This window comes from Onychomys torridus, chromosome 5 (assembly GCF_903995425.1).
Source record: "Onychomys torridus chromosome 5, mOncTor1.1, whole genome shotgun sequence".
Taxonomy (NCBI): Eukaryota; Metazoa; Chordata; class Mammalia; order Rodentia; family Cricetidae; genus Onychomys; species Onychomys torridus.
Window position 1 is genome coordinate 36,417,117 of NC_050447.1, and position 16,524 is coordinate 36,433,640.

The 16,524-nt window shown below is 47.1% G+C and overlaps 1 long non-coding RNA gene across 1 annotated transcript in view; it reads right to left on the minus strand.

Moving 5' to 3' along the window:
• The window catches only part of LOC118584720, a 28,074-nt gene extending 13,577 nt beyond the window's left edge, over positions 1-14,497 (minus strand). Inside the window, exon 1 of the long non-coding RNA XR_004945046.1 lies at positions 14,151-14,497. This is a non-coding gene — a long non-coding RNA (uncharacterized LOC118584720). The remainder of the gene's footprint in view (positions 1-14,150) is intronic.
• Positions 14,498-16,524: the final 2,027 nt, after the last annotated feature.

Consider the following 16,524-nt stretch of genomic DNA (forward strand, 5'->3'; position numbering starts at 1 on the left):
CCCTTCCCCCTGGCCTGGGTCCTAGTGTGTCTTTTCCCCATTTTATGAGGCTATTAAAAAATTAAAGAAAATTCTGCCCAACGTCTCTGGTTGACCTGTGAGGAAAAAAAATTGCTTGGCCCATGAGCCACAGAACTTTCTGGCATTCCTTCCTAGTTGCTGACCCATTTTGTCTTCTCCATCAGGGCATCATTCAAGTGTGCTGCCAATGGAGGGGTTATTATGTATAAAGAACTAGCTTACCTTATCCAGTGATCACATTTCTTATTGTTATATCATGTCAGTGTCATCTCAAGGGTTCTCATAGAACTAAGCCCATAAAAACCCCTATTATTTTTGATTTGGCTATGACCACAAATCACCAGTAAAACTGTTCTGTTTCTGGTAGTGTGCCGTCATTTCTTAGGGTTTTCATCCTTCATTTCAAGGATTTCCTTTCTTTTTTTATTTTATTTATTTATTTATTTATTTATTTATTTATTTATTTATTTATTTATTGGGCAGGGTTTCTCTTTGTAGTTTTGGTGCCTTCCTTGAACTCACAGATATCTGCCTGCCTCTGCCTGCTGGGATTAAAGGCATGTGCTTCCACCACCCAGTGGATTATCTTTATTTTAATGAGTTCGTTTGTATGAGCAGTAACTAAGAGAAGTCTCTGAGAATATGGTGATCTGTCCAGGCACACCACTTCCCCATGCCTAAGAAGCTCAGAGTCCTGGGAGTCAGTGCAGAATCTGCTCAAATCTGGTATGAAAAGAAATGAAAGTTAAGAGGAATTAAAAAAAATATATAATCATTCACTTGATGCTTCTTTCATCCATTTAAAGGAATGTTGCTATGTTAGCTTAGCATGCCATATTTAAGAATACCTGGGAACTTTGAGAGCTAGTCTAGAGAGTCAACAGGTAGATAAGAACATGGATAATGATAAGACAGAGTCCTACCACCTATGTGCCTATAGGAACTCAAGGGCCCAGCTCATTGCCTGACCCCATGTTCTGGAGTGCATATGCAAATGGGTTTCTTTGACATTAGTTCAGACCAGTAGATGGAGATGTGTAGAAGACAAAGGGTCCATTAATGTGGTAGATGTCAACATGTCTGTTATCAGAGGGGAAAGAAGATGAAAAAGTGAGCTTATGTGTCACATTAACTATAAGCGGTACCAACCTAGAAGAGACTTCTGGCATTGTGACATTCTTGGTTTTTTTTTTTTTTTTTTTTTTTTTTTTTTTTTTTGGTTTTTGGTTTTTTTTTAAACCATGTGTAATAGTCATGAAATCATGTTATGGAATTAAGATCTCAAGAGATTTTGATTGGCAGACCAGGGCAGGGCACTAAATCCTACCATGTGAAACGGAGCACTAGCCTGTCAGTATAAGACCCTGAGTGGTATCTCTAGCACAACAAAACAAATAAACGGTTACTTAATACAAATTTATTTCCATAAACACAAGCAGAGAAGGCAAGTGTTGGCAACAAGCATGGGGAAAGTCTCAGACCATTCCTATTTTCAAACCCTTGGTGCGCTGAAGAACCAGTTGGTGAGGCTGGGGAAATGGCTCGGTTGATAAAGTCCTTGTCATACAAGTGTGAGGACCCGAGTTGGGACCCCCAGGACCTATGTAAAAAGCCAGGCCCAGGGGCACATCCCTGTGATCACAGCAAGGGAGTCAACAAAAAGAGGATCCTAGGGGTGGGTGCAGCCAGTTGAACCTATTGGAATTGGTGAGTTCCATGTTCAGAGAGACCTGGCCTCAAAAAATAAGGTGGAGAATAATTATAAAGGATACCTCACATTGATCTCTGGCCTCCACATGCACACACACACACACTATACACACAGAACCATGAAAATAAAAGAGTCAAGAAAGGCATGGTGACACACACCTTAAATCCCAGTACTTAGGAGGCAGAGGCAGGAGGATCTCTGTAAGAAGCTAGTCTATTCTACATGGTGAGTTCCAGGACAGCTAGAGTTACATCGTGAGGCCCTGTCTCTAAATAAATAGATAAATGTAGAATAAAGAATCCATTGTTGTATTTTCCTAATCTGTAGATTTACAGTGCTTCTCCAGAGCTTCAGATTCAACCAGTATGAATGAAGCAAGGCTGAAGACTCTGGGTGTGTTTAAATATCTCAGCACAAACTGCTGCAAACATCATAGGTGGTGTGGCTTAAGCGACAGGTATTTCTTTCTCAGCAAGTCCAAGTTCAAAGTGTCTTCAGTGTCATTTCCTGGTGAGAGACCTCTCTTCAAATAGGCCCAAACTAAAGTTTCTTAGTCTGTGTGGGAGAAGCTCCCTGACTTACACCTTACAGGCAGCTCCCTGAGAGGGTTAGGTTAGTAAAATGGGGGTGTGGGGCACAGTTGCATTGAACAGGGCGTAAGGGGACAGCAGGAGACGTGAGAATCCAGCTCTCCCAAGGTAGTCATGGAGAACCTTAAGATTCATGCTCAATCTTTGTTCGTTTCTTTGTTCTTTGAAACAGGGTTTCTCTGTGTAGTCCTGGCTGTCCTGGAACTCACGCTGTAGATCAGGCTGGCCTCAAACTCATGGATCTGCCTGTCTCTGCCTCCCAAATGCTGGGATTAAAGGCACGCGCCATCATACCCAGCTCAGGGTTTATACTTTATCTTTGAACTCTCTGAGAGTCAAAGAGGAAACAAGAAGGCAAAGGACCCCAGAGCCCGATCATGTGACCAACAGTTGAAGGAAGTGACAGTTACTCCCTGAGAAATATCAGAGAAAGGAAGGCAAGATAGGAGAAAAGTCATCCGAGTCAGGAAATTAAACTTGTTCTGGGTGGCCTCACAAGATGACCGAGAGAATCAATTTAGGCTCAGAAGAGTAGCCATCCTTCTTAAATGGTCAGAACTGCTACCCACACTGGAGGGCTTCAAGATGGCTGGGGAACATGCGGAACATTAGACTGGAGATGTGGCCTGGCTGGAGAACATGTAACCAACATGTCCTGACAGTACCAAAAATTGAACAATAATAATAAAAAAAAAGTCTTTCAGAGTTGGGTAATGAATAAAAGGCTAGCACACTGAGTAGGCAGGAGAGTCGAAGTAACTGTTCGTGCTGTCGAGGGTCACACTCAGGGCTTAGTGCAAGCAAGGCAGATGCTCTACCGCTGAGCAACACCCTCAATCTATCGTTTAGTAAGAGAGAACAGAGCGCGTGTTCAGTGCTGGCTAGCCTCATGTCACCTTCGCACAAGCTATACTCATCTGAGAGGAAGGTACCTCGATTGAGAAAATACCTCCAGAGGTCGGGCTGGAGAGCATTTTCTGAACTCCTGATGGAAGCAGGAGGACCCATCCTATTGTGGGTGGTACTACCTAGGACTAGTAGTCCTGGGTTCTATAAGAAAGCAGGCTGGGTAAACTATGAGAAGCAAGCCAGTAAGCAGCACTTCTGCAATCCACGTGTGATCAGCAGCTGGCTCCAGGTTCCTGCCCTAACAGCTTTTAGTGAAGACCTGTTATGTGGAACTGTGAATGAAATGAACCCTTTCCTTCCCAAGTTGCTTTTGATCATGTGTTTCATCCCAATCATAATAACCCCAACTAGGACGCATGCCAAAGCAGAAATAAAGACAGACAGGAGAGGGGTGAGGTGTGTAGCTCAGTTGTTAGAATGTTTACCTAGTATGCACAAAGCCCTGGCACTGTGTAAACCAAGCATGCTAACACCCTGAAATCTCAGCACTAGTGAATTGGAAGCAGGAGCATCAGAAGTTTAAAGAGGAGTGTGACAGTTTCTCACTGCCCTAGACCTTGCCAAGTAGAGAAGGCTAGCTAGGAATCCCCAGGGATCCACCTACTTGAACTCCTTGTGCTGGAATTGCAAATGCATGCCACCAAGCACACACTTTACAGACTAATTTACTTCCCACCTCTTTATTTTTTTCTCCCCCTCCTCCTTTTTTTTAGGATAGGGGTTCATCACATAGGCCAGCCTAGCTCTTAGCCCAGACTGACCTCAAACTCCCAATCATCCTGTTTCAGCCTCCAAAGCAGCAGGGAGACTACAGGCATATACTACCATGCTTACTTATTCCAGAGCCCTTAAACAAGTATCTGTCTTCCTTCAAGTGAACGTCCCCAAACCCTAAAGATAACCAGAAGAGCCCAATACACCTGAAAATTAATTTTGATGGTACCACCTTTGGGCTCACATTGCCGTCCACAGAGTTTTGGCTTTTATGATTCTGAAGCTGTGTCCACGAAGTGTGTATTCCGGAAATGTTGAATTTTTATTAAGCCCAGAGATTTCAGGAAGTTTGTAGCCCCCAGGGCCACTATAATTTGTGATAAGAGCTAGAAGTGCTGAGGTTGATCATATATTTTTCTCATTTGCTTCCTAGTAGGTTTGCAATGTTTCTGGGAAACTGTGGCTTTGACCGTGATATTCACAAAACTGACACAATCTGAAGAGTCACTGTACCTGTCTCTGGCCTTGAACCCACTCATTTCCAAAACCTCTTCAGAGATGCTAAGTACAGGACAATCTCTGGAAATGGGCTTGTCAGGGTGGAGGTCAGGTGCCATGGCCATTTGCTTCCTCAGTTTTTGCAGGACCAACTCAACACTAAAAGCACTCCATTTTTTCTTTGTTTGTGTGCTTGCTTGTCATCTGTTTTGTTTGCTTGTTTTTAGGTAGGTTTTTGCAGGGCAACATTGATTATGAGAGAATCTGTTAAAGTCATGGGAAGGCACTTCATTGTAAAGAAATTTGGAACGACAAAGAGAGCAGGATTCATACCTCGATTTTTAAAAGAAAAAGGGAGCTTTGTAATGTCCTAAATCTGCAATGTTACCTGGGGGGAAAGAGATACCCCTAAACCATCATTTCTAGAATAATCCGTAGTGAATACAGTGTTGGGAACTTAGATTGCTTGACAGACAGAGCAAGGTCCTGTCAAACTGATTCATTTCCTTCCATGAAAGAGTAACAAGATTCTAGTAGATTGAGGGGGAATGATAGATGTATTCTGTATTTTATTTAGCAAGGTGCTCTAACCTGCCCCATCCATCCAACATCTTTGTCAATAAATCCTGAAAATTTGGAGATGGGCATTAGATGTCCAGGAGGTATTTGCACTCCAATGCAGAGATTGGGGACTCAATAGCATGCTATTTTTTTCCCCTTTTTTTGAGAGTCCTAAGAGCCTGGAGAAGACACTGATCTCCTGTTTTAAGAGAAAGAAATATTGGTTGCTTCCTGCAAAGGAGCCTATGGATTCTGACAAATGGATTTGACATGTTTGTCATTTGTAGGTTTGATCATTATCATTCAGATATGCTCAGAAATATTGGTTATGAATGTGTTTTTAATATGAAATTGGGTGAATATTGACAAAGTCATTCATGCTTCTGCATCCTGTTGAAAACTCCCCACTAGAACTCGCCAACAGGATGAGTTCCCAGATTTCTCTATTACCCAAAGACAGAAAAAGAAAAAGAAAAGGAGCAAATAATGCAAGTGAGCTGTGTAAAAAATGAATCAGTCATCCTGTGTCATTCTAAAAGGGAAAGACATTGATAGAAATTCTATTCTGGCTCAGGATGGAAGAGGTGGGGATTTGGTCCAGTGAACAGACTTCTGGCCTACCATGCAGGAAGCCCTGCGTTCCATCCCCAGGAATAAGCCAGGTGTGATGGTGCACATCTGTAATCTCAGTGCTCCAGAGGCAGACAGAAGATCCGGAGTTCAAGGCCATTATTGGCTGAATATAACAAATTCAGGTTCAGCCTGGGCTACATGAAAGTCTTGAGTAAAAGGACTTAAAAATAATAATAAAATAAAATAAAATGTTCTGTCCCTGGAGGGCATCTGCTAGTAGCAACAGTGGCGATACCATTTCTATGTTCATCCCTTGGGTTTTCATGTCCTTTCTTCTTGCAAACCCTAATATTTTAAGAACAATCACGTCACTTTAAGCTATCTCATTTTCTCACTGTCTTTCCTGAGGATGTCTGCTAGACAGATATTTGTGTGCCTCATGTTTCAGAAACTCTACAGCAACAATTAGCCCTACCAGGTGCCTATACAGAGAGAAAGTTTGTCCTTGATAATATATCTTTATCTCATTGCCACATTTCCCCAAACGTATCAGAGTCAGCCCAGAGCCAAATAATACTTCACAAAACATCTTGTATTTATTTTTGTCCCTCTCTGTCATCAGCCCTAGCACAATCATTTGATCATCACGCTCCAACCCTGCGGTGCCAACAGGCCAGGACAACCAGGATATTATTAATCGTTATCAAACACCTGCCATGTGCCTGGCATTGTGTTAAACACTTTATATTTGCCATCTCATTTAATCCTAAAACAACCCAGTGGGGTACGGTGTACTGTTATGGAGAAAACACACTCTGAAGATTAAGTCACTGTGTGCTGGAGGGCATGCACATCTCAGGGTCGCACTGGGATAATTTTTCCTCTCTCAGTTTTGTATCATTTTATTTTTCATTTATATATATATTTTTTTTTAAAAAAAGGGTAATGAGGACTTTGAGATGGCTCAGTGGGTCAAGATGCTTGCTACCAATCCTCAAGACCAGAGCTATGGCATGTGTACCACCCCCTGCAACACCCCCCCCACACACACACACAAAAAAAAGGAAGGAAGGAAGGAAGGAAGGAAGGAAGGAAGGAAGGAAGGAAGGAAGGAAGGAAGGATTGATTCAAGACATTTTTCAGGTAGCTCTTTCTTGCAATGACCTACTTTCCTATATGTTTTGTAGCTGGTTTATTTGCTTGCATTTTGTAGATCACTGATGACACACCCATCTCTGGCTTGCAGACCTTTTTAAGTGCTTTTAACTGCAACCTGCATTTGGCCTGAGTTGCTAACATTGCCTCTCTACCCTGGCCATTTACCTTGAGAGAAAACGGGAAAAAGTAGAGGAGAGAGAAGAGTGGTAGAGAGAAAAGAGGGGAGAAAGAGCAAGATCATGAGGTAGGTAAACAAACCATAGTTTAAAATTTTTTACTTATGATGAAAAGGAATTACCAGTCGGCCTTGGTCACTGTCAAGCTGTTCCTATCCAGGCCACATTCCTAAAAGTTGAGATTATGTTTTTGTTTTTTTAACATGGTAATTGTGTGTGTGTGTGTGTGTGTGTGTGTGTGTGTGTGTGTAGTGTATGTATGTGTGTGCTCAGGTGTGTGCAAGTATGCATGTGCACGTGGAAGCCAGAGCTCTACCTCTGTTGAGTTCCTCTTATCACTGACCCTGGAGATCACCATTTTGGCTAGACTGATTGACTTGATCTCTCTTTTATCCCCAGTGATGGAGTTACAGGCACACCCACCATGTATGGCTTTTTATGTAAGTGTTGGGAAGCTAAACTCATGTCCTCCTATCCACACAGCAAACCCTTTACCCCCTGAACCATCTGTTCACCTCCAAGAGCATGTGTTTTCATTTTTATTTATCTTTTTAAGTAAATCACAATAACATGACTACACTTGTGAAATAAGGAAGAACCAGATCGGAGTGAAGCAGCCCATGGAATTCCTACGCTATATTCACTCACCTACTCTTTCCATCTGTGCTGAGCATCTCTTTATGCTGAGAACTGGAATCATTATTTGCAATCAGTGTGGTCATCATCATTGTCATCATTGCCATCATCATTATCATTATCCTCCTCTTCACCATGGCCACATCCCTGAGTACCAATTAGCAGCGTGGGCATTTGCAGAGACATGTACAATGTATACTCCATATGGTGTCTGTCTTCGGGGAAGCAGGTGGAGTAGCCCATAACACGAATGCCAATCTATTCACAAATGCAATCACATTTCCATGTTGGGATAGTGCAGGGCAGGGAAATCAACGGCTACGTCTAGCTACATAAATGAGTCCATCCCTGCCTCATGAGCTGAATATGAGAAGCAGGGTGAGGCTGGGAATGGCGTTTCCAAGAGGAAGTGAGCCTGAGTGCAGTGCTCCCCAGATCATTCCCAAGTTGAGAGGTGCCATAGTTAAAAAAAAATCTGCCCCCCCTTTCCTCCTTCTGCTCTTCATCCTTTCCCTCTTCATCCTCACCACCACTATGGGTAGCTACCGCCTTCTTCTGCTTCAGCTTGAAAAGGCGGATGTGACTTGGATATTGTGGGGTCCACTGACGTGCATGTCTCAGACCCACAATGGAGGGTCCACAGAGTAGGAAACTGGAAGAATGAGGATGACATTGAGACCTTCTAACACCATTTTTATTTGGGCTCAGAAGCCCTCAAATCACTCCGTCTGCTAGACAACGCCCAAAGACAAGTGTGTGGCCTATAACCTTCAGAAATTTAAAATTAGACCTTACACCAAATATGTAATGCCTATAGAAAGTTCTAGATTGCTGATGAGCCTGTAGGAGATTTATCTGTGACTCAACCTCTTCCACCAAACTTCACTCACAGCTTTGTGTCTGAGTAAACAGGTTTCTCAAAGGTGACCTCACAGTACCTGAACTCTCTCCTGATTGGCTACCAGGACCTTTAAAATGGTATAGTACTGCAAATATCTTTTAGGAATCAGAGTCACAGTCAAATATCCAGGACCACTATTCCACCATTCAAGGTCTCATCTGGGATCGTCCTAAAGGATGCTGGATGTGAGACTTTCTCTATAACCCAGCAGTAAAACACCATTCTGTGCACTAGGGTGCTCCCAGCGGAGTCCCACCTTTACAAGTGTTAGGGATGATGAGTTCACACCTAACTAATGATGTCTTAATAGTCCCTCTCTGTGTGACCTTTCCATGCCTCTTTCAACCTCTCTCCCCTGCCCTATAGTAAAAGGTAGACCAGCCCAGATGACCTTCTGGGACTAAGGGTGGGAGGGAGCAAAGGGGGAAGGTCTGTGTTGTGCGGCCTTGGCCAGGAAGTTTCCTTTGACTCCCTGGCTGGGCCTCACTACCTTGCTGTCTGCTTTCAAAGCGATTTCCAGGGACACCCTATGCCCACCTTTTTGTGAGAATAAATAAACAGAGCGAGGTTCCCACATCTTCATTAAACATTTCTTCCACGCTGCATGCTTTGGCATGGCGCCCATAAGCACCAAGAAGGCTCTCCAGAGCAGCTGGACCCCTGCAGCTCTGCCTCTGAGCAGGCAGAAGGCACCAGCATCGACCACTGCAGGCCTCTCTTCTCTGCCATCAGGGTCTCCCAGCTCCTGGAGTTCCTGGCTGGAAGGCTGCTAAGAAACACCCTCACTGACCAAGGACGAGAAGAAAGGTCCGGGGTCCAGGTGCCCGTGGGGCTTCCACACAAGGCCAGGAGCTGCTGGGGTGGGTGCACAGCCTGGTTGTGGGGAAGGAAGGACACCGGTGGCCAGCAGCTAGGGTGAAAACGTAGGACTGCAGCCAGGGAGAGAAAAGGCCAATCATACATAAACAAAAAGGGCATGTTGGGCCAAACCCCCAACCCCTAAATCTTGAAGGCCACTGGAGCAGGAAATTGAGTGGCTGGATGGAGCAGCTTTGCTCTCCCAGCTCCGCCTCCACGCCCTGCCCTGGCTTGAAAGGTTTTCTGGGCTGTCTAAGGGGGTTTATTTGTTCCCCCCTTTATTTTAGAAATTTCAAAGATAGAGAAAAAGAGGAAGTGCATTTTAAAAATACACTGAACACTCAATGGCCAGAGATCTGAGTGATACGGAAAGAGGAAGAAAGGTTGGATGGAGAAGGAAAAGGAAAAAGCCCGTGTGTGTGTGTGTGTGTGTGTGTGTGTGTGTGTGTGTGTGTGTGTGTGCAGGATATTCTCTGAGACAGCCTAGGAAAAGGGAAAACAAAGGCAAGCGTGGCATGAGAAAGGCAGAAATAAGTGGGAGAGCTATATGAGCGTTGGGGGAGGGGCGAACAGGCACGGGCTAGGAGGATGGATGCGGGAAAGCTGGCTGAGAGGCAGGCCGCACACGTGTGAGGGAGAGAGACAATGATGTCAGCATTTCCTTCTGGGGTGGTCACGTGGTCCTTGCCAGGTAAACAGACTGGAAATAGACTCCATAAAGGCAGCCTGCGGGGGCGCGGGGGGGGGGGGGGGGGGGGGGGGAGGCAGAGGCAGAGGCGATGGCTTCACCCTTTCCTCCCTGCTCCATCCTCAACAAGCGGGTTTTCCTTTCCGAGCAGAGATGAAATTGTATTCTGAGAGCCGGAGGAACATGACCAAAGCACCGAAAGGAATCGCTTCTTTGCAATTAGCCCAAGGAATTTACAGACAGTTTGATGTTTGGAAAAACAAACAACAAACAAACAATAGCGGTGGGATGAACTGCAGCCTAAGCTTGGTGCTGTGTCTCCTGCCAGAGATTGCTTAGGCGGGTCGGAGAGGTCTACATTAAGGATGGATTGGGAGGGGCGGTTCAGAATCAAAGTCAGATGTCCTCAAAATGTTCAGGAATGTAATGCAGCTCAGAGTGTGTCTTCGGAGTCACAGCTGGAGGGAAGGAAACCATGCAAACAGATGGGGTGAAAAGGCAAGTTACAGCTGGGCCTGGTGGCACACACCTGTAATTCCAGCACAGAGGAGACTGAGGCAGGAAGATGGGGTGTTGAACCAACCCGAGCTGCTTAGTTAAAAGGGCTTTCTGAAAACAAAACATGACTCGGCATGCTCGGATCTTTAACACACATAAGTGGATTCCCCAGCAAGGCATGGTAAGAATTTAGGGCACCTTCAGATTCTAAGGACACATCTGAAAACTTGACAGGAGTGGTGATGCATGTCTTTGAACCCAGCACTTAGGACACAGAGGCAGGTGGATCTCTGTGAGTTCAAGGCCAGCCTGGTCTATATATCAAGTTCCAGGACAGCCAGGGCTATGTAAAGAGACCTTAAAAAAAAAAAGCAAATAAACAAGAAAGGAAGGAAAGAAGGAAGGAAGGAAGGAAGGAAGGAAGGAAGGAAGAAAGAAAGAAAAAAAGAAAGAAAGAAAGAAAGAAAGAAGGAAGAAAACAATCTGAAAAGCTAAGGGAAGAGAGCAGGTAGTTGTTCTGTCTAGAAAGCTTCAGGACTCAACATGGTGGCTGTGGGTTCAGATTCCCAGAAGGAAGGCCTCTACATGTTTGATGAAAGAACCTTTTAGGTCATCCTAATTTGCCTAATTTTGGATCAGAACAGTACACCTTGTTTTCTCTCCTTGTGGAAATTTGGCCAAGGCCTGTGCGAAGTAAGACCATCGTGTCTGTCTGGTGGGATAGAGAGGGTTCCTGGGGTGCAACTGTAGGCTGGGACAGTGCTAGTCAAATGGGGATGACTTGGTAGTCCTGAAAGACCAGCAGGGTTTATCCAGATAGGTACAAGAAGGGAACACCCCCCCCCACCACCACCACCACCACCACTTCCCAGGACACAAGACCTCTTAACTCCGCTTTCCTCTCCTCCTCTCTCCTCATTTGTTTTCCTCGACCATCTCTGAGGAGTTTAAAGCAGGAAGCACTGCTTTAAAGATGACTTGGGGCATCCGGTGTGTCTGTAGTTACTTAGGAGGGGAATCAAAAGTGGGCTTTCGTTGCACCAGGGGAACAGGGTAGAAGATGTCTGTGGATACCACTTTCCTACCCACCCCGTCAGCCCCTCTTATGAGTGAGTGGTGATGAACTGATGCACACCCATGTTCTTTTAGCCTTGGGGTTAAAGGATAGACATTTGATCCTTCCTCTGGTAACAACATATGTCACTCAGACACAACTCCTAGCCCTGAGTTCTTTTGGCAGCATTATGTAATTGGATTGCCTAGTCAGAAGCGCTCCCCTTAACAAGCCGTTCGGCAGCTCCCCACATGGGCCAGGCCAGTCCTGCCCAGTGGCATACACCCACACTTGTATGGTGTTAGTCAGAGTCAACCAGCTAATCCCAGTGAAGGGAGACCAGCCTGTGTGGTCAAAACACTGTAGAACCATCCAGAAGGGTGATTAAGACCTGGTTGGTACCTATGGGGCAGGAGCTGACAGCTACCACACACTCTACCCTAGGGTCTGCAAACCCCAGGCTCTCATGTGCCCAAGAAGACTGCTTGCCTTTTTCAATGTTGCTGCTGTCTCTCCGATTCCCAGCTTACTGGATTTCCTAATATTTTTTCATGAGTGGCTGGTCATCTGATTATCCCTTCCTGTTGGCCCTGATGACTCACAGAAGTAAGGAACTTGTCCCAGCTTCAGACAGACGAAGACAGTTTGCAAAGGAAAACAAGAAGGCCCAGTAGGAACTCCCCGCCCCTCCCCCGGCAGGAGCAGGTCAGGCTGGCAAGTCTGGAGCACACAGGGGTATCACTTCAGGGGGCTATACCCTTGCTGACATCCCAGGTTGCCCGCCGCCCGGCCTCTGTTGCAGAGAGCATCCTTCTTGCTGCCCAGGGACGGCTGTCTCCTATCCTTGAATGTCAGCCCTGAGACCATACAAAACTATGACTATTTGCCTTTCCTCGGCTGGCCCCACTTGCCTATACCTTTCCTATGTGTCGCTGTCCTCTACCTTGCTTCTCTTGCTTTGACAAGAGGCAGCTGGTATAAAGCCCCACAGAACCTGGTTTACAGTTCAAGTTGGGCAACCCGGTAAGGCGGTGTGGCCTTTACGTGAGCCTCTCTGTGTGTGATAATTCTCTTGTCTAAAGATGGAATCCAGAGCATTTTCCCAGGGCCTCTAGGAGGAATGAATGCAGTTACAGAACAGCAGATGAAAGGGAGTCTCACGTAGGTGCCCAGCAAATGTAGAGGATTTGGGGCAGAAAAGGAAACAGACACTTGCTTGGCTCCTGAGAACGAACCCCCATCCCTATTACTCGCCACTCATAATGTCATTTTAAATTCCAGCATTATTGGGTGGGGAGGCAAAAAGAGATGCCCCTGGTCCTAGGATCGCTGGGATAGCCCTCCATGACTCATAAGTTTCCCACCTAAAAACTGCCCCACCCAGCACCCTCTCTCTGGCCCTGTCTTCCAGTAGACCCCTGTAAGGCTAAGCACTAAATCTAATTTAGCTTACGTTTCTTTCACCTGTGCCAAGCTGTAGGGTTCATCAACTACCCGGAGCAAAAAAAAAAGACAAGGGCTGGACAAGGTCTCTCCCAAAGGTGAGACCTGGTGTGAATCTCAGCCTTCTGGTTGGGAACCCACAGGGCAGAGGAAATCAAGAGCAAAAGGAGGTAGGCACAAACAGCTACAGGCAAATAACCGCGGAGGGGGGGGGGTGGGGGTGGTGGAAGAGGCTCCCTGGAGCTCGGGGCAGGGAAGAGCCAGCACCTCCCGGTCTAGTCGCTGGAGTAAACAAACACCCGGAGCCTATCACATTGACCGCACCTGGAGGGGGCCGGGATGAGGGAACCCACGGCCTGTGGCAGCGCGCACCGCTAGCCTAGTTGGCAGGAAACCCTTCCCTGAAGACTGTAAGTGTAACCTTTAGCATTCAAGTGTCGGGGGCTAAAGTGTCGTTATGAGTAGTTCTTCCTGCTGCAGCGTTCCCAGACTTCGGGAGGAGGGTCGGCGCAAATCTCCCCGATTTCCGTTTTTTTTTTTTTCTCCCAGACAAAACGCGCGAGGGAGGGAGATGCTCAGAACCAGGCACGCAAGACACAGGCACCTCCGAAGTTGGCCTTCTGCTTAACCAAACACCCACTCCCACCTCCTTGGCTAGTAGGGTCTGCGGTCCGGCCCAGTGGGTCCTCCACTCTCCGCTCCGCCCTGAGGCCGACGGCTACAGAAACTGACTTCTTTCCCTAACACCTAGGCTGGGAGGGGCCGCCTGGGACGACTCTCCCGCCCAGTGTCCTGCAGCTGCATTCAGGGACCTCTTCCTGAACAGCCCCACCTCTGCTCTCAGCGGGGCCGGGGTGGGACGTTGGTGGTCCAGCAGAGTCTGGGACTCTCGACAAGCTGCGAAGGAGGCGAAAATCTACAGGACAGGCAGCCCCAGCTCAGGAATCGCAGCGTTAGGGAGGAAGGGCTGGGCTTGGGCGGTGCGGATCCAGGCCAGGGGGTGCGCCCAAGCCTTCTGATTTCCAGCTGGGCTGCTAGGGCCGGGACTGTGCGTAATGGTTTTTCTAGGTTCCCGCAGAAGAAAGGTGACAGGGTTGCTCCGCCCGGGCTAGCCCATTCCCCTCTCAGCTGAGGGGCCCCAGGGACATGCCAGGCACGCACCTGCAAAGGGCGACTGGGTTCCAGGGCTGCGGCTCTTCCCTGGCCTAAGCGCTCCAATTGGTGTCTTCAGGGGCCAGAGCCCCCTGGCTTCTTCCTGGCACCCCAAGCCAGAGAGAAGGAAAGGATCCCGAAATATCCGGTTAGGCGTGCCAGACATTAGGGATGCGTGCGTTGGATCGGAGAATCGGGATCTGCATTTTAGGGAAATGTCGGGATTCTGGCGGTTATGGTTTTGGGGACCAAGGTGGAGAGATTTGGAGTGGTGACTGGTCTTTACAACGTCCAGTCCCCGGGTAGGGGATGGAGACGCAGATACAAAAAGGGTGCGTCCTATCCGGGGCACGGGAAACTGGGGAAACTGGCGTCGAATGTTCCTACTACCCACTGAGCTCTGGAATGTAACTGACAGGCTGCTCTGGTTGCAAGGGCGCGTCCAAAGCACCCAGGGGGCCAGTGCCCTGCCCTGTGCCGGACCTGAAGCCCCCCACACCCCCCAGAGGAAAACGTGGCTAGCTGGAACCAGATCCCAGGTGCCCCGAGCCTGTTGCGACTTAGACCTCTTGAGAGACCCCGTACCGTGCCTTACCTCTGCCCAATATCCCCATCCAAACTCGGGCCCCAGATTTCGTGCCTTACACACACTCCAAGATCAGATTCACCTTTTTCTCTGTTCTTAAGAACGAGAAACAAACGAATCGGGGTTTTCCCCTCTTCGGAAAAAAATATCTGTTCAATGTCCTTTGTTACTTAAATTGTCCTTAGAATTTTTTTTTAACTTTATTTGAAAAAAAAGTTGATGTGTTCCCTAAACCTTGTTTCTCTTTAAACCATCCCCTAAGACATGCAGCCTGTTACCGCAGAGGTTTTTCTGGGGCGAAAACAGCGAAATGGAATGGGAGGGAGGATGCAGACTGGGACTCTCATTGTAAATCCCATTACTGGCTTTGAGAAGAAGCACACACACACACACACACACACACACACACACACACACACACAGAAAGAAAGAAAGAAAGAAAGAAAGAAAGAAAGAAAAGAAAAAAAAATCAGGAAAAGCTAGTTCATCCCCTACTGATTTCCCTCACTTCAAAGATTTCCCTCGCCCCTTAAATCAGAAATATTATGGCACTAGGTATTTCTCAAGGAAAAAAATGCACAGTTTTCTGAACATGTATACAATATAAGTTCCTTTTTACGTTTCTCAGCAAAAGGAAAAAAAGAGGGGTGTGTGAGGCATTCAATTCCCTCGCTATTAAACAAGCCATGCCTGCAAGAAATGCAAGCATAGGGGGGTTGCTCAGCCACGCATCCCTCCATTAGCGCATGCCTGCCTGTCAACAATGCACGTGCCACCATGGGCATCCTCTCCCCAGGCCAGCCCTGGTGGAGCACGCTCACAGCTTTGCTCCCCAGACCCCCCACCCCCGCAGCTCTTTTCAGGGCTTCCTTTTCTTCTGCCTGTAGCGGGCAAGCAAGAAGCGTCCATCATTCCCCAAGTTATACGCTCTTGGGAATCCCTAAAGCGAGCGTTGCCAGACCAAGGGGCTCAGCACTGCAGTTGTTCACTTTGTCGAGTTGTGAGGAGTTAGTTCTGTCTCCTCCTCGCCCACCTCGGGCTTTAGATGTGGTGCAGACTTCTGGTACCAGAGCACCAGAAGGGAAGCCAGCACACGGTGGTGGTGCTGCTGCACCCAGGAGAGAGGGGAGGACTCTGTTCCTCCTGCCCTCCCACCACCAAGATTGGACTTCAGATTTCCATTGCAAAGGAATGGAGGCAACTAGGGAATCCAACTCGAGCCCGGCAGCTGACCAATTGCCCTGCATTTTCACAGTACCCTAGGGACTGGGAATGAAGGCAGTTCCTGGGAGTTATCGCTAGGAACTCGTTCAAGGATCCGGCCCTCTTAAGTTTGGAGCTAATTCTTTCAAGGTTTTGCTTCTGAGAAATAGGAAGAAAAGAAAAGAATGAATGAAACATACCTACGATCCATGTACTGGGGATGACACTCAAGAGTAGGCTGTGGGAGTAGGAATTGGGAGTTCAAAAGGAAGAAAAAAACAACAAACCAAACCAAAACAACAATAACAACAACAAAACAAAACTTGTCCCCTCCTCCTTGCCCCAGGGATGAAGCCTCTTTAGATTCCAGAGGCCAATCGGTTTGATTTTTGAGGTTTGGAGGTTCTGGCAGGGCTAGGGGCAGGCAGGTTGGAACAGACAGATCTCAGCTACCTTTGGACAGGCTGGGCTGCTCTTCGCCCTGGGACCACAAGTTGGATCAGAGTGATTCGCCTTCACCAGACCCTGAGTTCGGAGCTCCTATTCATCTCCTTATCTTCTCTATCTCCCACCTGTCTGCTCTCCTCCAGGGAT